Below are 24,516 nucleotides of genomic sequence, written 5' to 3' on the forward strand. Positions count from 1 at the left end.
TGGGCATATAAATGTTCTAAGTAAATAAATAAACCTCTCACCCCACTTCTTAAAATCAGTCTTTCTGGGTAGGATATTCTTTTGTATGTGCATATTAAGTTTATCTTCCTCCAGATATTTCTCTTCAGAAAGCAACTGTGTGTGTGTGCATATGTGCATATGTGCACCCACACGTCCACTTTTAAATTAATGTTGACTCCTAACGACTGTCTGAATAAATCTCTATGGTTTTCTTGGCATCAATTTTGCAAGTAGTTGCCCTTACTTTTTTTTCCCCTAGAGCTAAATAGTGTGACTGGGACAAAGTCACCCAGCTGGCTTATGCTTAACATGAAACTACAACTCACAAGGTCCCAGTTTCTAAGATTGGGCCTTAACCAATACGCCAAAATGACCCTCTTTGCTGATTATCTATTGAAGGGTGTTGTGGCCCAGCAGGTGCCGTTGGAGCTGCCACCAGACTCCAACAGCAAGGGGTCCTATGAGTCGGCTCTGGAGGATGTGGAGGACCCTGGACAGGGTTCCAACTCTGAGCAGGGCGCAAAGAGGCTGGTTGGCCACCAGGAGGCACCTGACCCTTGGACCAGTGGGGAGGAGACAAGGGAGAGTGAGCCGGATGCCAGTAGTGAGTTCTTCCTGGATGCACGGCACCGAAGAGCTACTAGGCGTCAGGAACAATTACTCAATTACAGGAGGTAATTGCACTCAGCTGGTGGTCATTAGGTTCCTCTCCAGACTTTAAAACTACTGGTGCACACGGCCCTTTCTGCAGAAGTCAACGCAGGAATTGAATGTTGGAGGACATTACTGTGAGCTTGGCAGGCTGGATTGCTGCCAAGCCTTATCTGTGTTTATTGCTGCCTGAGTTTGTCTGGGTTGCTGCCAAGGTCCTTATCTGTTCTGCTTGGCTTTCAGCCACGGAGGTTTTGGTGTCTTGCTATTAAAGTACATTCCAGTTAAGCTTGTCTCACCATTCGTTACTGGACAGAGGAGGGGGTCAGAACAGAAGTGTATAGCGGAGAGATAAGATTTTTGCTACTGATGTATTTTAAAATATTATGCAGTTAGGATAATTAGTTTTTCATTGTTTGTGTTTGGCGTTGGCCTGAACTTTTGTGCTGTAAGTTTACCTTTTTATTTATTTTACAATTACCTTGATTTTTTGGGGATGTTGCTCCCAGTCAAAACTGTATACTGGATTTTCACTTTAATAAGAAAAGATCAGCAGAAACCAGCCAAGTTAAACCTTTTGAAACTCCATCTTTAAAAAAAAAAAAAAAAAAAAGCTTGTTCTGAACTCTTTACAAAAGCCACTGTTGTTTGAAATGCAGATTTAAAAATGAAAGACAATGTAGATAAAAAATAAATAAATGTCACATGTTGCCTTCTTTTCCTAGAAAACAAAAATTCCATGTTACAGCATGAGACAATTTGGTTTACAATAAAAATGTGGTGGTTTTTTTGGTTATGCAGAAGCTCTTCCCAAACATTTGAATTGCTTATGTATGATGCCCCAATGTTTGCAGAAGAGCAAGAATGTAATTATCAAGAAATAATTTTCTAGTGATTAATTAATTAGTATATTAATTATTGCTCACATGTATATGTCAGATGTTAATATTTTGAATTCTCTATCACCTACCTGTTATGCATGGAAAACTCACAAAATATATTTCACAGAGTTATTTAATATTCATATTCCTGAAATAACTGTTCTAAATTTTAAAAAAGCAAGAATCAGTGAAGTAGAATCACATTATTTAGTCAAAAGTCTGACCATGTTAACCCTAAATTAAAAGATCAAAGGGGCACAGTTCAGACATTTCCAGTGATTTAAAAGCTTAATAGTTAAATTTATGCTTAACAAAGTATGTTTTGAATCTTGTTGGTTTTAAATAGAGAATAAGGACTTTAGGTTGCAATTATATGCATAAACCACAGCTTTAAACCAATGGAAGATACGGTAACTTTGGCGGATTTTGAAGTTCGGAGTTTTGAGAGAATGGGATGAAATCAAAATGGTCACCAATGGTCGGCTGTCTTAGTCACAAAAGTTGTATGGTGGGGATGAATTAATCATGAAACATTCATTTATAAAAGGTTTGGAGACGCTATAGCTTTTCATTTGGGAAGTGTTGAGTGGTTCAAAAGGGGTCAACATCTTAATTTGCGGAAGCACAGTTTAAAAAAAGGCTGAGAGGAGCTGGCCAAAGCACTTCCATGCTGGGAAACCTCGGCTAATGCTTCAAGCAATCCCAAACCTGATCATTTTGGCCAGCATTGGAGGAGATTGAGAGGATGCAGGCTTGAGTTGCTTTAGGAAGGCAAATTTGATGTCCTTGATTAGCTTTGGCAAATGAATCATGTCACCTTCATGTCTCCAGTGATTTCATTAAAGGCAATCTATACTACTTCCCTTTGATTTGTTTTCTGTGGGATACAAATATCTGTGTCTTTTATAGCAATAGCAATAGTTAGCAATAGCAATAGTTAGACTTATATACCGCTTCATAGGGCTTTCAGCCCTCTCTAAACGGTTTACAGAGTCAGCATATCGCCCCCAACAACAATCCGGGTCCTCATTTCACCCACCTCGGAAGGATGGAAGGCTGAGTCAACCTTGAGCCGGTGAGATTTGAACCGCTGAACTGCAGATAACAGTCAGCTGAAGTGGCCTGCAGTGCTGCATTTAACCACTGCGCCACCTCGGCTCAAAACAAGGTCGTCAATTTGAGAATCTGTACAGTGTTGAATTACAGCCATGTGCTTGCCTACGTGTTGTTCAGATAACACATACCGGTTACATTATAAAAAAAAATCTAGTCAATGAAATAGGAGGAGAAGCAGGAGGTTATATATAGAACAAGTGATGAAAGATAAACAGGAAAAATGAGAGATTGCAGGGACAATAGCAATAGCAATAGCAATAGCAGTAGACTTATATACCGCTTCATAGGCCTTTCAGGCCTCTCTAAGCGGTTTACAGAGAGTCAGCATATTGCCCCCAACAATCTGGGTCCTCATTTTACCCACCTCGGGAGGATGGAAGGCTGAGTCAACCCTGAGCCGGTGAGATTTGAACCGCTGACCTGCTGATCTAGCAGTAGCCTGCAGTGCTGCATTTAACCACTGCGCCACCTTGGCTCTTATGCTAGCTAGAAAATGAAATATGAAAATCCTAAATATGTTTTAATAATATTTATTAACACAATAATAGGGGAGTAAAATGGCCAAGTTAAAACAATTGCAATCTCCCATTTGAAGATAAAGAGAAAAGGGAATAGAATATAACCTATTAGGCATGATATGCACGGCTGCCCAGGTGTAGAAAAATCATGACACAAAAACTGTGACTGGGTGGGAAAAAAACCCCTCACTGGTTATGGTATAATTAAAGAAGCCGTTGTCACCTTTTCAAACCTATCATTAACTGTGCTAAAGAAGAATTTCTATGTTCACTGATTGGATAGTTATAACATTTCCTTTAATGATACTATAATTATTCATTAACATTTACTTGATCAATCCTTTCACAGCATTTCATGACTATTGAGAATTCCTACTGATGCTGAACCATCTTTTTTGAGATAGAGAGTAAGAAAAATGTTACTGCCAGCTGAGAAGCTATTCATATTTTTTCTATTTCTATCCGCTTCATTCTTTCATCTTCCTTACCCCAGGTTATGCAACGTAGCTAAAACAACATGCACGAGAAAATTTACTTTAAGTTTGAATGATGACTCATAAATATTTGCATAAAGTATATTTGATCTAATTCTGACTTCTTGGGGGGAAAAAAAGATTCACATCAAACGTCCTTGGTTTATTAAGACATATGGAAGCAGGAGGGCCGAGTGTTACAGAATATAGTTTCCCAAATCTGTCATAAGTATTTAAAGGACGAGTTAGAAGGATGCAAAGATATGACAGCCATTTCTCTGAGATGGTTTGAAGATTGCTGGCCTGGAATAGAAATTCTCCAAGGTTCCTTCCAAGCCTATGATTCTATCCTTAGTCCTGGATATTGGTTTAAGAGCTAAATTAACTAAAGATTGAGGGATCAACTTTGAAGAGCACTTAACAGAAGTCCATGTACTAAAATGGACAAATATGATGATTATAAGCTAGCATGGTATGCCTAGGCAGGGAATTCTGTTATAGACATAGTGTTGAAAAGACTACTGGATCCAGGCTGTAAAGAAATTCTCATCCTTTGCTTATATTTAGTACAGGGCGGGGCATAACCTTTTCCTAGGGGGTCACAGCAACACTTGTAATAACAACACAAATAATTCATACACCATTCGAAAGCCCATCAAAAACTGAGTTTATTGACACGATTTAATAGTCAGTATGACCACCATTAGCCCTTCGAACAGCATTCAAACGAGGTGGATAAGAACACAACAAATCTTCAAACAGTTCCGTTCGATTTTCCAGATTTTTCAATACAGTTTCCAAATTCATTCTCAAAGTTTCAACCGAAACAAATTTAACATTTAATAGCTCATTCAATTCAGTTTTTTATGGGCTTTAAAATGAGGTGTCGCGGAAGTTGTAAACTGCTGTCGATCTTGCTGTGACCCCCTAGGAAAAGGTTATGCCCCGCCCTCTGGAAAATCGAACGGAACTGTTTGAAGATTTGTTGTGTTCTTATCCACCTCGTTTGAATGCTGTTCGAAGGGCTAATGGTGGTCATACTGACTATTAAATCGTGTCAATAAACTCAGTTTTTGATGGGCTTTCGAATGGTGTATGAATTATTTGTGTTGTTATTACAAGTGTTGCTGTGACCCCCTAGGAAAAGGTTATGCCCCGCCCTGTAGATAATTTTACATTCTGGTCTGCCTCAAGTCAACAAAAATCCAGGTTCTATATATGAACCCTTTTCCAGGGTTTCAAGAGCTGCCAGAGAAAGCAGTGGCAAGAAAGTTAACTCTGCCCAACTTTTTCTCTCTGTTTTTGCCCCCATTCTGGATTTAACTCTTTCTAATAGCTCTCGCAAAACACAGTAGAGGAGGGTTTGCTTCAAGATTAGCCATAGGCCCAAAACAAATTTCTGTAAATCAAACTTTAGAGTAATTGTAGTTGTTTTTTAGTGTCATTTGCACTAAAATACTTTTCAGCATTTTTTAAATTCACTGCAGATGCCTTCTGGATAGTGCAGTAATAAAACCAAAATACGCTTTTGTAATATCTAGCTTTAAAGTAATTATATTGTTGCTACCAAAAAAGCAAAATTTGTTTTGGTAATTTTTGAGATAGTTTTCCCATTAGTTTGTGTACTGTCTTCTGTATTGCTTTACTAGAGAAATAATTTTTTTAAAAAGATGTGCATAATAGTGTATCTAATCACTGAATTATACTAAGAATGCATTAATACAACTTACAGGCATTTTGGAAGGCAAGTACGTATTATTTCAGCTTCACTGTTTCTGTTCTGAAAGGAACTGAAAGATGAATGATGTATTAAGGAGCAATATACTTCATTCATTCCAAGGAAACTGACAGACTCTGTGTGTGTGTGTGTGTGTGCATGTGTGTGTGTGTACATGTGCATTCCTTGGAGTCAGTGTTGACTCCTGGTAACTGCTTGAACAGGTCTCTGCAGCTTTCTTGACAAGACTCTGGAAATGGTTTGCCCTTAGTTGCTTCCGAGGTAGCCCAAGGCTGATCCTCCTTGACTTGGTGTCTAAGGACAAGAATGGACAAGAACTCATGGTCTCCTAGTTTAAAGCCAGATACTTTCACCAGTACACCTAACTGGCTCTTGTAACAGTTGTTGGAAGAAATACCCATCTGGTTCACTTCCAAGTGGGGAGAAAGACACTGGAAACATGGAGGTTGATTGGAAAGATGGTTTATTGATGAGCAGGACCACATGGGTTTGAGGTCCTGAGTAGCTGGCCACATGGAGTTGAGAATGAGGGTTATTTATACCTTCTCTTGGGCCTTGCCCTTGAGCTTCCTGTTCCTGTGCAAGAAATGTATTTTATTGGCTGTAGTCAGACTCCCATGAGACCATGTGGGGTCACATTTGTCTGAATCAAGTTTGGTTGAAGTTTGCTGATGCAATGAAAGAGCTTGTTGGACAATTTCTATTGTAGCTGAGGGCTAATCTTATCTTTGTTCAGACCTTGATTCTGGGAGTAATGGATTACTAAATCTGAATTTCTAAAGGCTGGCCTCACCTTAATATCTTTTTGTGGGCAGGGAGCTGAGACTCTTGAGTTTCTGCCTTTAGAAATATGCTTCTCCTTTAGGGAAATATAATATTCTGCCTATTTAAACATTTCTCAAAATACTTCAGTCTTCTAGGAGGGGAAAATTTAAATGGACCTTTTTTTTTTTTAAAGGATCACACAATCCCTGAAAATTATTGCAATAGTTTCTATTTGCCCCTTGTACATATTTAGTCATATTTTGGTATTATGCTGGTGTTATTTCTTTTCTCCAAATGGCTACATGCAGCCTACTCCCTGAATAAACCAAGATCTATGCATGTGTAGCAGAAAAAAGACAATGGAGATAACTCCCCAAAAATAAGATACAGTATTGCAGTTTTATTTCCCCAAAGCCATCTTTTCTTTTTTTGGTCAAAACAAATCTTGATATACAAAATAATTTTGTCACTTTTTAAACCAGGGTCAGCACCCATCAAGTGCTAGGTTAGCTTAGGAAGAGTTATGTACAGATTACCCAGCAGCCTATGAAGACTTAAAGGTAATATATGAATTGTGACTGAACATAAGAATAAACATATGGAATGTGGGAGAAGGAAGCCTGGCATGCAGTGATACAAATTTCTGAGGAAGCATAGTGAATTATGATGTTGGTATAAACTAAGTTTAACTATTATTGTCCTACTTTTTTTCTTTATCCAAGCTGCAATTCCTTTGGATTATTGTTCACCTTAAGAGGGAATAGCATAATAGGTATGTGTTCTGACCCCCCTCTTCCTACACCAAAGACACCAGAGACAAAGATACTTCAAGGATTTATTAACACTCAGACTAGACCTTGGCAGCAATCCAGCACAGACTAACCTTGGCAGCCAGCCTGCCAATCTAGCCACAATAGTTTCTCCAGCTCTAGTAAATATGTTGATTCCTACGATGAGCGTGTGGAAAGCCATTCCTTTTATAGTCTTGAGAGGAGCCTAATTACCACCAGCTGAGTTCAATTATCTCCTGTAACTGTTCTCTATGCCTATTAGCCCTCCGTTGCCGGGCATCCAGAACCAACTCTCTTGTCTCCTCCCCACTGCTCCAATGCATGACATCAGGATCACACTCCCTTTTCTCCTCCCCACTACTTCAAAGCTCAAGCGCCTCCTGGTGGCCAAGCAGTCTCTCTGTGCCCTGCTCAGAGTCGGAACCCTGTCCAGGGTCCTCCACATCCTCCAGAGCCGACTCATAGGGCCCCTCGCTGTTGGAGTCTGGTGGCAGCTCCAATGGCTCCTGCTGGGCCACAACAGATATGTAGGCCTATTTGCATATAACCTGCAAGTAGAAATAAACAAAGAAGTAACCACTTTTGGACAATCCCATATCCTACCCTATATGCAATTTCTGCATGGGCACACTCAGTTACCCTTCTCATAAAATATTATTTTGTATCACATTGAAGTAAAAGTAGAGTTGGGTTTTCAAATATAAATTGTACTGGCATCAGACACAATGCTCTGAACATTCTCCTACAAAATCATTGCTCTTCTTTCCTCTTCTGATTTCATTGTTTACTTAAAAACAGTTGGGAGATAATGATGCCAGATGACAGTTCTAGCTTTATTTCCAAAAAATGTGTCTAGTTTGCGCAGAAGCCCAGTTAAGTCCTTTGCTAACAGGCAGGTTCTAGGATGCCTGCTGCCACCAAAGGACCTTCCCGAAGTTGCTTTTCTGAGCACGGGGAAAACCGACGGTATTTTGTCCCTTTGGTCTCCCCGTTGCTCAGAAAAGCAACTCCGGGAAGGTCCTTTGGTGGCAGCAGGCGTCCTAGAAACTGCCTGCTAGCAAATGACCTTCCCAAAGTTGCTTTTCTGAGCAACCGGGAGTCAGAAGGGACAAAATACCATCCGGCCAGGATGGGTATACAGGGATGGGGGCGGGGAAGGCTTACTTCCAGGCCCGGTGACCAACCGGTTCGTGAGAACCGGCGGTGACCGGCAACAACCCACCCCTGATCTAGGCCCATAGGCATTCTGGGAAAATGAGCATGGCATATTAGTGCGGCACATTGCAGGCCCTGTCCTCACATCCTTACAGGTTATTTGTTTAAAATAACTATTCATGCATTTAGCACCAAGTTCTTTAGGGAAGCTGATAACATGCTCAGATCAGCACACATACTTCGGTATAGTTTTCAAATCCATATTCTGGTACATTATTTAGCGTTGTGTATGAACAGGCAACCAAGTCGATTGTGTTGTACTTGTTAATATTATGTTTTTACTGCTTTCTCATTTCACCTGTGCCTCTATCTGATGGGTTCTCCTAACTTCTAAAAAGCTGGAAAGAAATGAACACATTTCTTTTTTTTTTCCATTGCCCATCTCACTATTGTGACATTAAAGATAAAGATACTTAATTTGCAGCCATGGGAATTGTTGTAGGAATCTAAGACACACACACACACATGCATACATAGACAAACACATTTGGTTTACAATCCTCAGCAAAGTTACAGGATACACATACCAGTGGAATGACCATTTCAAGATTTTAAGCCTTTACATTTTAGCAATAGCAATAGCAGTTAGACTTATATACCGCTTCATAGGGCTTTCAGCCCTCTCTAAGCGGTTTACAGAGTCAGCATATCGCCCCCAACAACAATCTGGGTCCTCATTTCACCCACCTCGGAAGGATGGAAGGCTGAGTCAACCTTGAGCCGGTGAGATTTGAACCGCCAAACTGCAGCTAACAGTCAGCTGAAGTGGCCTGCAGTACTGCACTCTAACCACTGCACCACCTCGGCTCTCTTAAAAATTAAAATACAGTGAAAATCCTTAAATGTTGAAGATGGCAATAATCACATTTTGATACACTTTGAAAACACATTGATGCACTTAAATAGCAATTCTGAATAATAGTGGAAGAGTCCTATTCCACTGGCATACATTTTCATACTTAAACAAATATTTTTTTTCCTTAGTTATAGCTGTATATTTCTCTCAAATGTTAAGCATTGTTAGGAGATGTAGGGATATAAATTGAATAAGACAAACAATTGCTTATTTTATTTATAATGCAGTTTGGCTATGGCTCCCAGGTGGATATCCCAGGAAGACAGTTTAAAACAAAATCCCCCAAAGAAATTATTACTCCAGACCTGAGAAGTAAAACAATTACTGATGAGTCACACATTTCACGACAGAAATGTGAAAGTCAGTGGGCTCAGCCAACCTTTTCCAGAAACTTACTGCAATAAATCCTCAGCTTAACACATTTGTATGAACTAAGTTGCTAAGACATTTGCACAGTGAAATATTACTCAAAATGTTCCATTTTGTAGCTTTTTCACCTTGAATGAACCAAATTCATTTCACATCTGGAAAGCAAAGAAGAAGAACATTAGAGATGTTGGATCTTATAAATTTGATTTGTTTTGCTTAGTTTATCACAAGTTTAATCTTTTCAGCTCCTGCCTTGGCTTTTAGATTTTTTTTTTTTTCATTTTACAACATATAACTTCTAGTGATTTGAAAGAACAATGCAATATTCTTTTGCAATGTGTTGCTTTATTATAGCTTCTACTAGCATTCATGTGCTGCTGAGTATGAATAAATGTTTTCCTTTTCTCTATCTTGCTGGTTTTTTTTAATATTAATACATTAATTAAAAACTCACAGCAGTGATGCTTACCTCGAAGGTATCCCACTCAGATTTCTGCTTTCATTAACTTGTCCTTTTAGAAGCCTGTTTCTCAGAATAGGGTGCAGGAGGAGTAGATACATAGCCTAACAAATTGGAACTGGGATTGTGCATTCACTCTAATAACCCCAAGCTTGCGCAATTAAAACAAAATCAATCCCATTAATAAAATCATCTTTGCAACGGCAAGGCATTGTCGGTACTATTGAAAGTGCAGAGGAACTGACAGCTGTAATTACAACTGAATTGAACTGAATGAAACTCCAGGATTGCAATACAAGGTGTCTTGTAAAGAGCGTGGTTGTTAAAAATACAAATTGGCTTGCCGGCAAGGGTAATTAAATTAAAAAAACTTTTTTCCCTTACTCATATAGAATAACTAATGAGAAAATGAGCACCCTGGATCTAAGAGGATGAACCTTGCCCCTTTTGAAAGCTCCAGTGAATTTGTGTGGAAGGGCTTATCTGTTTATTGTAAATATTTTCTACAGATGGAAAGGTGCTTTGCTTTTCAATGGATTTAACAGAGAATTACTAAGATCTCAACACTGTAATGATCAACATTCTAGACCAGTGTTTCTCTGTGACCCGTCAAAAGCGCGAACGTCATAAGCGCACCGACAACACTGCAGCGCTAAAACCGCGATGTCAAAAGTGCGCCGACAACAGCGCGCTGACAGAAGCGCGATTTAATTTAAGGTAAGATTTACAGTTAGGTTTAGGATTAGGTTTAGGGTTAGGGTTAGGTTTAGGGTTAGGGTTAGGTTTAGGATTAGGTTTAGGGTTAGGTTTAGGGTTAGGTTTAGGGTTAGGTTTAGGGTTAGGTTTAGGGTTAGGTTTAGGGTTAGGTTTAGGGTTAGGTTTAGGGTTGCGTTACAGTGCGCTTCTGTCGGCACGCTTTTGTCGGCGCGCTTTAGGGCTAATTAGTCGCTCATTCGTCGCACGGTTTTGTCACCGCGCTTTAGACACCGCAGTTTAGTCAGGCGCACTTTTGTTGTGCGCACATTTGTGGTGGAACCGTGTTTCTCAACCTTGGCAACTTGAAGATGCCCGGACTTCAACTCCCAGAATTCCCCAGCCAGCGAATGCTGGCTGGGGAATTCTGGAAGTTGAAGTCCAGACATCTTCAAGTTGCCAAGGTTGAGAAACACTGTTCTAGACTAAGGACAGAATTACTTTTCTGCCATCTCTGTTCCCTTTCGACTACTTGGGGAAATGGTAAGAGATACGTGAAAAGAAATATCTCCATACACCTTACCTGTGGTTGTTTCTCAACCAACCTGTTGTAAGTGAAATGAATCTCTGTTTAATAGACAGATGGGGCGAAAAAATCCTGTTTTTCTTTCTCTGTTGTGCTTCCCTCTCTTCAACAAGCAGTGATAATAAAGTGAGATTCATTGTTCACATATTTCTTTTAAAATGCAGCTTTTACTCCAGATACGGTGAATTTCAGCATTTATTGATACGCGGGCTAAGCTTTATCTTTTTTTGAAACAATGGTATTACTGTTTTAATGAGCATTAATTTAATGAGATGTCCTATCTTAAGTAGGTAGATCAATAAACCTTCAGTACTCTGCCTATGTTCAGAAGCAGATCCTTTGAGAAGAGCTCCTTCTGAACTCAGGTCTCCAGCAGGCACATTCATTCTTTCCTTTTCCAAAGGTTTTATTTCTTTTAAAACACAAATATTTCATCATTCGTCAATCATTAAAACGTCGAAGTACAATTTTTTTGTATGCCCCTCCCTCCCTCCACCCCCCTACCCCCTCCTCCTCCCCCCCCGACTTCCCAGAACCCGTACACGGTATGGATTTTTAACAAACACAGTCTAAAATCTATTGAGAAAAAAGAAATAAAGAAATTAATGACATCTCTACATTGACCTTAGCTTCTTCTTGCTGAACTAACTTTAAACAATTTGAATCATTTCTGATCTTAAGCATAGGCTAACTGGAATTTCTTGGTCCCGTATTTATTTTGTATATAGTCAATCCATTTTTTTCCAGTCTCGTTTATATCTCTCATTTGAGTGATCTTTAAGATATGCCGATATTTTAGCCATCTCGGCTAAGTTTGTGACTTTCAATGTCCATTCTTGGATTGTAGGCAAGTCTTCCTTCTTCCAGTATTGCACCACCAACAGTCTTGCTGCCGTTATTAGGTGCAGAATCAAGTTAGTCTCTACCACTGTAAAGTCAGTACATATACCTAGTAAGAATAACTGAGGAGTAAACTTTCATTCTTTAATTCTTGTTTCTGACGAATCAAAGCACATTCTTGTCTTTTTACGTGCGTATATTTTGTTTCCACAAAACAAAAACTTTGTTTTTTTTCCCCCTAGATACAGTAAAAAACATAATGCAATTTTTTTTTTACCTAATCAATGAAAATTAATGTTAAAAGCAACCATTTTGCTATTTTGAAGTTACTTACCAATTTGACATGTGTGTTAACCCATTTATTAAATTTACCTTTGAAATTAATACACCAGTTATAACGTAGAAAAGGCAAATATGTACTTTTGGGAGGGCTACAATGAGGCACTTCATCTACTGAAGCATTTTAGTTAGAATTAAAGTGGCTCTGCTTTTGGTATTAATAGAGGTGGCAGTGTTGTATCCCGAGGTCTATTATCCATTTCGTCAGCTGATCGTTCCTTTATAACTCAGCTGTTCCACTAAAACACAGTTGCTTTTTCATTTCTTCCCCTGGAGGAGCAGTTTCAGCACTGAATACTTTTTGTTTGCTTATTTTCCTGATAGGTTTGCTGCTGATTGTAATTTTTGTTTTTTTGATGAGCTCCATCATTTCATAAAAAATAATGGGTTATTTTACAAGCTCTGCCCTTTACAAGAATATTTCCATCCTCAATTATAATTTATGGGGTTGTATCCTAATGTATATTTTAGAGTTTCACGTTGTTACCATTGCCAAATGTAGCTTAGTTACATTAAGACTCTATTTTCTGAAAATGGTGATTGTAGCATTTTAAAAACTGAAAAAAAAAAAAAAAAGTCTCCAGAAAAAATAGTTTAGTTTTCATACCACTGCAAGACACTTCTTTATCATTCTGCGGTATAAATTATCTTGCCTTGCCATCTTTTGTGGAATATTTATAGAAATGTATGAAATTAGTAATTCTGCAACAGTTGGGTTTTCCTTTCACAGAAGACAGATAATTTCTAAAGTGAGGGTAGGTCTGGTTCGCTGCATATTCAGAATCAAAGTTGTTGCAATTGTAAGAAGGGGATAGATGTTTATATGGCACAATGACTTTCAATAGAAAGCAAGAAACACTTTCAATCTTACACATGCACATCTAACAAAAAACAGAAATGAAAACCACTTTTGATCCATAATTTTACACTAAATGATCTGAGGCACAACTTGGTTGAATATCAGTAGAAATCAAGAGATCATGTGGCATCTGTTGGATTAAGTTGATCTATGTATTTTGCACACATGACATGCTGGATGCACCACACCAAATTTGACTGTATTTGGTCACAAAAAAAAGATAAGAGTATATTTTTGAGGTTCATTAATATAGTTAATATTAATCACCTGTGTTCTCTGTAGGATTGTGGGGTCTAATTAGATTGTTTGCCTTAAGCACCAAATGGATTCGAGAATGAATTCTGTTGCATCCTCCTGACGCAGCCAGCAGCCAAACCACGCCCTGCCGCAACCTGATTGGTCCAGGCGCGGTTGGCTGCCGGCGGGAGATTTGCGCCTCTCCCATTGGCTGGCCGCCTGACAGCCACCCGTATAAATAGCTGTCAGGCGGCGCTGTCCAGCGCGCATGTTCTGAACTGTCAGTTGTATTGTTCCTGTTAAATAAAGTTCTACAATTTTACCTCAGCGCCTCCTCATACATAAAAAATTCCAGGCCGTTATGGAATTTCTCAGCTCTACTGCGGCTAGTTCTATTGAGTGCTTGTGAACAACTGGCAAAAGGAAGGTGAATTGGGCACTGGACATAATTGATCCTAAATGACATCTTTCTGGTGATGGATTCCAATCATTGTCTTTGTTTAGTAAATCCCTGCAGAAGAAACAGCAAAAAGTATACCTGTACAAAGTAGAGAAAGACAAAAATGAACCTCACCCTACATGGCCATCCCTTGAGCCTATCCCTTAGTGATTAGGAAAGTGAAATATGCCTATCCTCCTCCCTCACTAACTACATTGGTGGATTGTCATCCAGCAGCCTTGTTTAGGGTTACCAATTCTGTTGTGGCCCACCAACAGCCAATGGAGCTGGTGGCAGAGTCTGACAGTGAGGAGGTTGGGGAGGAACAGGGGCCAGTCCTGGAGTCTGGGGAAGGCTCTGATGAGTGCTCTGCATCAGAGGCAGAGATGAGACCAGGGCCATCCGACAGTTATCAGCTGCCTTCGGAGTCGGATATCAGTGGGGCAGAAGAACAGCTGGAGCCTGTTCCCAATGTGTGCATGCACAGAGCTGCCAGGAGAAGGGAACAGTTAAGGAACAAGGACCAATTCAGGAGTAAAGGCACAGGTGAATGGGTCCCCACATAGGGAATGAAGAGGAGCGAAAGGGGAGGGCAGTTTGCAGGGGACAATTAGTTCAATTCATTAGGGTGAAGATCTGTTCCTGACTTCTCACCAAGTAATTGCTGCTACAGCGTGACCTTTGGAAGATATCGGCCTGGCAACTCTCCAAGCCTGATAAAGGTCTGTAGATGTGAAATCTCATGAAAGACTGTTTGCTGGGACTTTGCTTGAGATGAATTCCCTTTAACCTAAGTAAAAGAGGCTTTATGGGATGAGGTGTCTGCTTCATGATCTCGGGAAGCCTAGGTCAGAGCAAATTCTCCATTGGGCAGTCTCAAGAGTACCTACGTGACCAGTTTGCACACCACATTGTCAAGAAGATCATTCAGATTCACCATAGAATTGATTCAGCGTTAGCAACGTTTTTGGTAATGATTGAACCACTATGTTATCTTATTACCTGGCACTAATTTTGGCCTGGGACCTCAAAATAAGTGGATAGGTGCTGTCATGGTTATCTTGGACTTACTCCCCTTCCTTAGAGAAACTGCACTTACTCCTACTCTCCTTATCATCCACCTAGACCAGTGTTTCTCAACCTTGGCAACTTGAAGATGTCTGGACTTCAACTCCCAGAATTCCCCAGCCAGCGAATGCATTCCCTGGCTGGGGAATTCTGGGAGTTGAAGTCCAGACATCTTCAAGTTGCCAAGGTTGAGAAACACTGACCTAGACTACTGCAATTCACTTTACATGAGGTTAACTTTAAAGCAGAGATGGGTTCCTACCAGTTCGCACCAGTTCGGTAGAACCGGTTCGTCAAATCTACCGGACCGGTTAGAAGAGGTTCCACCAGTGGACCCGGAAAACAGGCCACACCTACAGAAGAGGTTCTGAAATTTTTTGAAACCCACCACTGAAACACATGCACACACACACACACGTGCACACACACACACACAAGCACACAGACACACACAGACTCACACAGAGATAGAAAGAGAAAGAGAAAGGAAGAAAGAAATAAAGAAAAAAAGAAAGAAAAAAGTGAGAGATGAAAGAAAAAAGGAAAAAGGGACAGAGAGACAAAAGGAAGGAGAGAGAGAGAGAGAGAGAGAGGAGGAAGGAAGGAAGGAAGGAAGGAAGGAAGGAAGGAAGGAAGGAAGGAAGGAAGGAAGGAAGGAAGGAAGGAAGGAAGAAAACACATGGCCAGCAAGCCACTCCCACCAGGTCTCATGGCCGGCAAGCCACTCCCACAAAGGAGGCCACACCCACAGATTAGGTTCGGAAATTTTTTGAAACCCACCACTGCTCTAAAGGCTACTCAGGAATCACAATTGAGCCATGTGATTACTGATTATTGTTATCAGGATTATAGAACACTATTTTCATGGACCCCAGTTAGTTTTCTGGGGTACAATTGTGCTTGTTTTGACCTACAGACCTTTGCATGGCTTGGTACCTGGGTACAAAAGCATCACCTATCATAATCAGACTTTGCCCCATCTATTAGAATATCTAATAGGCCCCCAAATCATACAGTAACTGCTCACATGATTGATCAGGTCTCCCGTTCCATATATTTGGAAGTAGTCGTACATTCTAACAATAGGAATCCCCACGGCAACTACATTGCCGAAATGCTCAGAGGAGCTCATCTGCCATCCTTAAATTCCTCAAGGCAGGAGGTAGCCACTATATTCCTGCAGCATTTAAATTATTTGAAGCCTAGCCAATAGCACAGCTTCCTTATGGTACCCAGCTGGATCCTTCTTCACCTTTGCATTACTAGAACTTGTTCAGTCTGGATTTCCAAGATCGTCCCTTCAAGCCCGCAAATTGTATCTCAATGCCACCTTGAAACTAGAGACAGGCCTCATGAAAGCAGAGGCTAGTATATAATCTGGTGTATAATCTTTTTTTCCCCCTCTTGGCCTTGCTGATTAAATATGACAGATGATTCTTAGTATGTACTTTTCCAGTGTCTAGGCAGAATTCATAATAGCTTCATTTTACCTCGATTGTATAAATACCGCAGCACATAGGACAGTTTCACTCCTCTCTGTGACTTTCAGATACCAACTCTGCTATAACATAATGTGTTGTTATGTTTTGTGCAGTAATACTCAAAATATGTTAGAAGAGATCCTGTGTTATAAATTAATATTAATGAGTACCTAGACAGTTAGTATAGAGTATTTTGCATTATGATAGATTTATTTAATTTTCAATGCTTTTTTAAGTTTTAGAGATTCTCTCTCTCTCTCTCTCTCTCTCTCTCTCTCTCTCTCTCTCTCTCCCTCCCTCCCTCCCTCCCTCCCTCCCTCCCTACCTACCTACCTACCTACCAACCCACCCACCCACCCACCCACCCACCCACCCATATAGGTAGATAGATAGATAAGCCAAAGACTTAATTAGCTATTAGCTTGGGAAGGCCACACAGAGCAAAGAGTCAAAACGGAGCTTAAGAAGATAGCAGTCAGCTAAAGTGGCCTGCAGTACTGCACCCTAACCACTGCGCCACCTCGGCCCACCCTGTCATTCGAAGAGTGCAAGGGTATTTTTTTAAAAAAATCTTTATTTCACACTATAATTTCCTCCCTTTCAGAGAATTATAAATAAAGGCATGCTGAAATATTATTGTTGCAATATCCTATCTAGATTTTCTTTCTTCTTTGTATCTATTGGCAATATTATTGATATCATTGCTCTTAGGAAAACCCCACCGCTTTGCAAGTAGTTTTCTGTTCCACGAACTGTAACGCCAATCTCACCATTATGTTTTGTTTTTTTTAAACATCACATGAATGCCGCTATTTGATGTCTGTGGGAGTGAAAAATGAAAATGGCAGCTTTATGACAAGATGATTCATTGACTCTACCCACATGAATATCATTTGTGTCATATTCCATCTTCTTGTCTTGTGGCAAGTTGAATTTTTTTTTAGCAAGCACAAAATTAATTGAGAAGCCTTGTTTTATTTTTGCTTAGATGATGTCATTTTTGTTCTTTAAATTCCAATTATAACACGATTCTGAAAGAAGAAAAAAAGAGTAGTGCTGTGTATTTCTGCACAGATATCACACTGGAGATACAGAAGCGTCTTCATTTTATGTCTGCTATAAATAGTGCATTATTATTATTATTATTATTATTATTATTATTATCTTATTAGGCCTTCTAGTCTGCTTTTTCTTGCATAAAAATTAAGGAGAAAAAAGGAAAACAAAATATTACTAAAGTTTCATAATTTGCAAAATATACAAAGCTCTGCATTCCTGCTAATTTTTTTTTAATATGCATCTAATAGAGATCAGAGTAACTGCAAATATTCCTTGCTTTAGAGTTACTAAATTTCTGTCCTTTCTACCTACCCCAGAAGAAGGACATCTCTGTCTGCCATTAATTTCTTGAGCTGATATATTCCATTTTCTCAGTCAAAGTCAAGTCAGTGATTCCACTTTCATTGTCTTGATTCCTGGATGTTCTTAGAAGCAGACATGTTGCTGAACCTTCCCATAAGATTAGGAACATATAAATTACAGGACTGCTGGTATGTTTGCATTCTATTAGATAAACAAAGCAATTTATGTATTTCCTCTTGATGCATGTGACAGCTATTGAAATGCAACAAATGCAACACACCACAAAATGAGAACCAACATACATAATGTTTAAATGTTACCTAGGAGACATGAGTCACTTTTAAATGTTTCATAACACACAATTAAGCTGTGGGACTTCTGTTTTCAACCTGACAGTCTCCTGCAGCACCCCGAATTCCCTCCTAGCATATCAGGACTTTAATAGATTGTGAAATATTATTATTATTCTTAAAATCAGTGTCTGTGTGTTTCTGTGTGTGTGTGTATGTGTGTGTGTAAGTGGTGGGTTTCAAAAATCGTTCAAACCTACTCTGTGGGTGTGGCCTCCTTTGTGGGAGTGGCTTGCTGCCCATGTGACCAGATGGGAGTGGCTTGCTGCCCATGTGACTGGATATGAAGATGCCGACGACACTTGTCAGAATCACCTTAAATTACCGCAGACACAGCACTGGCATGCATAAGAATAGGATGTAAACTTGTTTTTTAAAAGGCATCCTTGGTTTGCGTTAAAACAACTTCAACACACGCAATGTTCTGATTGCACCACAAACGCAGTCGTCATCCTTACCTTTCACAGAGGCACCGAGTTTTATAAATAGGAGCATGATAGTGTAGAATAATCATATCCAAGGACCAGTGGTGGGTTTCAAAAAAATTTGGAGCCTCTTCTGTAGGTGTGGCCTGCTTTCCGGGTCCACTGGTGGAAACCTCTTCTAACCAGTTCGGTAGATTTGACGAACCGGTTCTACCGAATAGGTGTGAACTGGTAGGTACCCACCTCTGGTTGTGTGTGTGTGTGTGTGTGTGTGTGTGTGTGAGAGAGAGAGAGAGAGAGAGAGAGAGAGAGAGAGAACACCTTGCAGGCAAATTTTGCCCATAGCCATCATAGCCATTTCGATCCTGGTGGGGCTCAAGGTTGACTCAGCCTTCCATCCTTCATTGGTTGGTATAATGAGGAGCCAGATTGTTGGGGGCAATATGCTAACTCTGTAAAACCGCTTAGAGAGGACTGTAAAACACTGTGAAGAGGTATATAAATCTAAGTGCTATTGCAATATGGAGTTCAGTGGTGTTTCCTCCCAGATATATAGCCTTAGCAGATCATTTGCATTCAGCTGACCTTGTTTGAATTAAGGCGTTAAGTAGAATTGGCCCTGATTAGTACTTGAATGGGGACATATCAAGACGGGAAATTAGATTACAAAATCAAAAACACTTGGAAATAAGTAATGCTATAGTATTGTCAAGGAAACACTAATACATGTAACCATGATGCCATGGTAATCAACTTTAACTTGAAGGAGATTTTATATTTAAATATGCATGAGACTGCTGCATTAACGTGTTGATATTTGATCTATTTTTTACCCAAGTGTTGGATACTAGGGAAAAAAAACAGTGCAAACACTCACATGTGCCGTTGTCAGCTTGTTGGAACAAGGCAGCAGTGAAATCCTTGAGTTTATCATGCCAAGATCAAAATCTGGCTTCCTCTTAATTAACATTTGGAGGGGGGGGGATTCTTTTATAACTTTCAGCTAGGCCTTCTTCAATCTTGTTTACTTTCAACAGAATTTGAGAGACTATGGCAGGACAGGATTTAATATTTGCCAGTGGCAGAGGTGGGTTCCTACCAGTTCGCACCTATTCGGTAGAACCGGTTCGTCAAATCTACCCAACCGGTTAGAAGAGGTTCCACCAGTGGACCCGGAAAGCAGGCCACACCTACAGAAGAGGTTCCAAAAATTTTTGAAACCCACCACTGGTCCTTGGATATGATTATTCTACACTATCATGCTCCTATTTATAAAACTCAATTGCCTCTGTGAAAGGTAAGGATGACTACTGCGTTTGTGGTGCAATCAGAACATTGCGTGTGTTGAAGTTGTTTTAACACAAACCAAAGATGCCTTTTAAAAAACAAGTTTACATCCTATTCTTATGCATGCCAGTGCTGTGTGTGAGGTAATTTAAGGTGGTTCTGACAAGTGTCGTCGGCATCTTCATATCCGGTCACATGGGCGGCAAGCCACTCCCATCCGGTCACATGGGTGGCAAGCCACTCCCACAAAGGAGGCCACACCTACAGAGTAGGTTCGAACAATTTTTGAAACCCACCACTGGCCAGAGGGCTGTACTTGTGGATCTATCAATCAATCAGTCTGTCTGTCTGTCTGTCTGTCTATCATGAAATCTTTTTGCTAATAGAGGCAAGATAAATAGGAAAAAAAATTTTTTTTCTGTTTCTACAGAAACTCAGTGATTGCATATAACTGCTTCTTTCAAAAGCATAGGCATTTTATTGCATGATGTTCTTGGGAGTATTTTTTCCCCCTAAAAAACAATCCTTAAGGCATTTTGTATAGTGTATGAGCTGTTAATTAATGTCCAGAAAGTCTGTGTAAAACAAGAAAACACCATGGAATCAATTATCCTCCAAGTTGCTCTTCATAAACAAAGTTGGACATATATCAAGAATGTATGTGCAGCTGTGCTTTTAGTCTTTCCTGAAGAATAAATCTCTTGAAAGAATATGTTTTAATTTTAGTCATTTCACAAATAAAATGTGGATGAGCTCAAGCTGGGTAATTGGATCAGGACCCATCTGGTGTTTTTTCCTTTTCATCTATTTTCAAAATAGATTTAAGGTCAAGTAAATAATTTTCCATGGTGAGTATGAGTTGTTATACTTCTAAACTAAAATTCTAAAGTATTTCCTCACCACAGATATTTTAGAAATGTTATGGATTTTTATTAGTTAAGACCTCAGTAGAGTATTTCTTATTTGTGAGCAAGGAACCTGAACTAACCGGCAAATTATTCTTTGTATGGAGCAGGATATAATTTTATAAGCAGATGCACAGTAGCTTTAATAACTTTCTACTTTATTTGATTCTACATTGCTTGAAACACTTAAATGTCAATAGAATATATAATTAGATCTGATTTTTTCAAAAGCTAAACAAAGGATGCATGCATTTATCTAAATGTTTACATCACTTTCACATTATTCACCTAATTCTGTTCAGTACCATTGCATTACTCTATAATTATAAAAAACTGCCAAAATCATTGGATTAAAATATAGATTTTTGCACGTATTTTATTTCAAGATGTTATATCTAAACATATTCTTACAAAGTAAAATTTTTACTAATGTGCTTTTGTACCAAAATATGGATTTGTTTTTACATTTTGATGACTTTTGAGATGAAAACTGTTGTGATATGGACATGGGAAATGCAAAAGTATGGAAATTGGGAACAAATCAACACATGCATTTTTCAGTTGTGAAAGTCAGATCAATTTATGATACTGGTTACCAAGATCCAGTTATCAACCAAGCATAAATGATCCCTGTTGAAATATACTGCTGTATTCATAAATATGGATGCATAAATTTATTTGTTTTTTATTTCCATTCATTTTGTCATTTTCCAATCTTGAATTCATATCATGTATACCCATTGGTAATAAATATTAAAGTACATGATAAAGAACTGGGGTGCCGCAGTGGTTAGAAATGAATGCGGTATTGCAGGCAAAGTCCTGATTGGTGGATAGTGATTGGTGGATAGTTGACTCAACTATCCTGATTGGTGGATAGTGATTGATTGGTGGATAGTTGACTCATCCGTCGATCCTTCCAAGTTCAGTAAAATGAGGACCCAGATTGTTGTGGGCAATAGGTTGAGACTGTAAATTCCTTAGAGAATGCTGTAAAGCACATTGAAGAGGTATATAAGTCTAAGTGCTATTTCTATTTCTATATGCATTAACAAAATAAAGAAATGAAAGAAATAGAAAACAGTTTCTTAACCAAGAGAAAGGGAAACGAAAAATATATTTTAATGAAGATGTTGGAATGAGTGAAATTGAATGTGTGAATTTGTAGCTTAAATTATGAATGAAAGGGCTAAAATATACTGTATGTCATAAAGTATTCATCAGTAGAATTCTGATTGTTCAAGAACATGTCATAGACGGGTGATAGTTGCATGTTATCCACAAATGAATGATGATACTAAATTAAATAAATTTAAAAAAAAATGAATTGGGGAAAATTATGAGAGATTCCAAATGAATGCATTTGAGGAGTAAATATTATTCTGTTAGGTAGAATGAACTGATAAATGGGAAAAAAGACAAGCAAGCAGAGAAAACGTGTTTCAATTATGTGGAGATTCAAGAACAAATAAAAGTACTTTTCAGAAGTAGCTGCATTCAAACAAAGATTATTTTTCAAATTTCAGGTTTAAGCATAAGTCTATTTATGCATACACATGGAAAAGACATTAATCAGAGTGATAATACAAAAATATATTTTAGGGTGCTGCAGAACTATGAAGGATTACGCTAATGGAAAATATGGGGGGGAAATCTTTGCTGAATTATGTGAAAGAGGTTGTTGATAAGAAGAGCATGCTTATAAGAAAATTATTGCTGCAATAAATAAGAATGAGATAAAACTATTGTATAATGTACTCATGTATTTGAAATGTTTTGCTATTCTGGTATTAAACTGAATGCTCAGTGAATGCCTCAACAGTGATCAGAGTATAAGACTAAAATGTGTGATGTTCTTTTGATTATTTTATATATTTTTCAAATCAATCTATAAGAAACACTTGTGTTGACATTAGAGGATGTGTTACTTTAGCATGGGAGTGTATATGTATTTTTATATGCAGATCCCGTTGTATTGTTAGCTAAGAACTCCAAAGATCTGTAGAAAATTTTAGATTGCACTACTTATTTATTCATCCATCTGTTTATATAGCCATCCATTTAGCCAAGAAATTCTAGGGTTAAAGAATTTCATTAACCAACTTATATAGCAATAGTTAGCAATAGTTAGACTTATATACTACTTCATAGGGCTTTCAGCCCTGTCTAAGCAGTTTACAGAGTCAGCATATTGCCCCCAACAACAATCCGGGTCCTCATTTTACCCACCTCGGAAGGATGGAAGGCTGAGTGAACCTTGAGTCTAGTGGGATTTGAACAGCCGAACTGCTGAACTGCAGTCAGCTGAAGTAGCCTGCAGTGCTGCATTTAACCACTGCACCACCTCGGCTCTTATATAAAAGCACCGTATTGAGTCTTAGTAAAAACAACACAGCTAATCACATGCAATCTTTGGAACCCCTATGCTGTCATCCCAACTCCAAAGATAACACTCCACTTGCAAATAATACAGGTATAATGATCAATTATTCATACATAGTGAAAAAGGAGAGCAGGTTGAATAAATGTTTGTATTTTGGTAGAAAGTGTACTTAAATCTAGAAAAAAATAATGGAGAAATGTTAAGAAGGTAACTGCTGATGGAAAGAACAAAAAGAGAGATGGTCAAGAGTGAATAAATTCTGAATGAGTATAGATTGAATTCAAAAGTAACAAACCGGTATGAAAGTATGTGGCAACAATTTGGACATACAAAGAGAAAGAACAAGGACTCAATTTATATCTGTTTGTCTGGAAAGGCTAAGAAGGTTATAATTGTATAAAGTTGATGCTATCCCACTCAACTGGTGAGAAAGTTATAGAGCAAATTATACGAAGCAGTGTATGGTTATGATAGAAGCAAGGATGATTAACTAATGTAAATTACAATTATTTGGCTTATTATTCCCTTGGCCTATTTCTGCATAACTTTGCTTGCCATAAAGTAATAGACAAGTAGAGGGAGTCAAACTATTCTCCAAGGCACCTGAGTGTAGAACAAGAAGCAATGGGTGGAAAGTAATCAAGGAGAGAAGCAACTCAGAACTGAGGAGAAATTTCCTGACAGTGAGAACAATGAATCAGTGGAACAGAAGTTGCCTCCAGAAGTTGTGAATGCCCCAACATGGAAGTCTTTAGCAATAGCAATAGCAGTTAGACTTTTCATAGGGCTTTCAGCTCTCTCTAAGCGGTTTACAGAGTCAGCATATTGCCCCCAACAACAATCCGGGTCCTTATTTTACCCACCTCGGAAGGATGGAAGGCTGAGTCAACCCTGAGCTGGTGAGATTTGAACAGCCGAACTGCAGAACTGCAGTCAGCTGAAGTAGCCTGCAGTAACCACTGCGCCACCTCGGCTCATTTAAGAAGATGTTGCATAGCCATTTGTCTGAAACGGTATAGGGTTTCCTGCCTAGGCAGGGGGTTGGACTAGAAGACCTCCAAGGTCCCTTCCAACTCTGCTAATTTATTGTATTGTATTGTAAGTATGTACAGTATGTACATTTTTCACATAGCATAATTCTCTCCCCCCCCCTTTTTTTTCTTTTTTCTTTTCCTTTTTACTATAATACATTGATTTTGTGGTTTGCCCTCTAGACTCCAATGTCCTACAGAGTATAGGCCTGGTGCCTTTCTTCTGCAAGGTTCTAAGATCAAACCACAACAAAATATACTACTTTCATTCCCAGACAAGCTCATTACTCTGCAAGCAGTCTGCTGAAATACTTCAGTGGTGTTGCTTCAGCTTAGATGAACAGCTAACTAAAATGTGTGATATTTATATAGAGGGA

At 39.0% G+C, this 24,516-nt stretch overlaps 1 protein-coding gene across 1 annotated transcript in view; it reads left to right on the top strand.

Moving 5' to 3' along the window:
- The window catches only part of CSMD1 (CUB and Sushi multiple domains 1), a 1,072,234-nt gene that overhangs the window by 304,243 nt on the left and 743,475 nt on the right, over positions 1 to 24,516 (top strand). The gene's annotated exons all lie outside the window — the stretch shown is intronic.

Source organism: Thamnophis sirtalis, unplaced genomic scaffold (genome assembly GCF_051295495.1).
Source record: "Thamnophis sirtalis isolate CommonGarterSnake01/CBP01778 unplaced genomic scaffold, rThaSir2_p1.2 scaffold_6, whole genome shotgun sequence".
Taxonomy (NCBI): domain Eukaryota; kingdom Metazoa; phylum Chordata; class Lepidosauria; order Squamata; family Natricidae; genus Thamnophis; species Thamnophis sirtalis.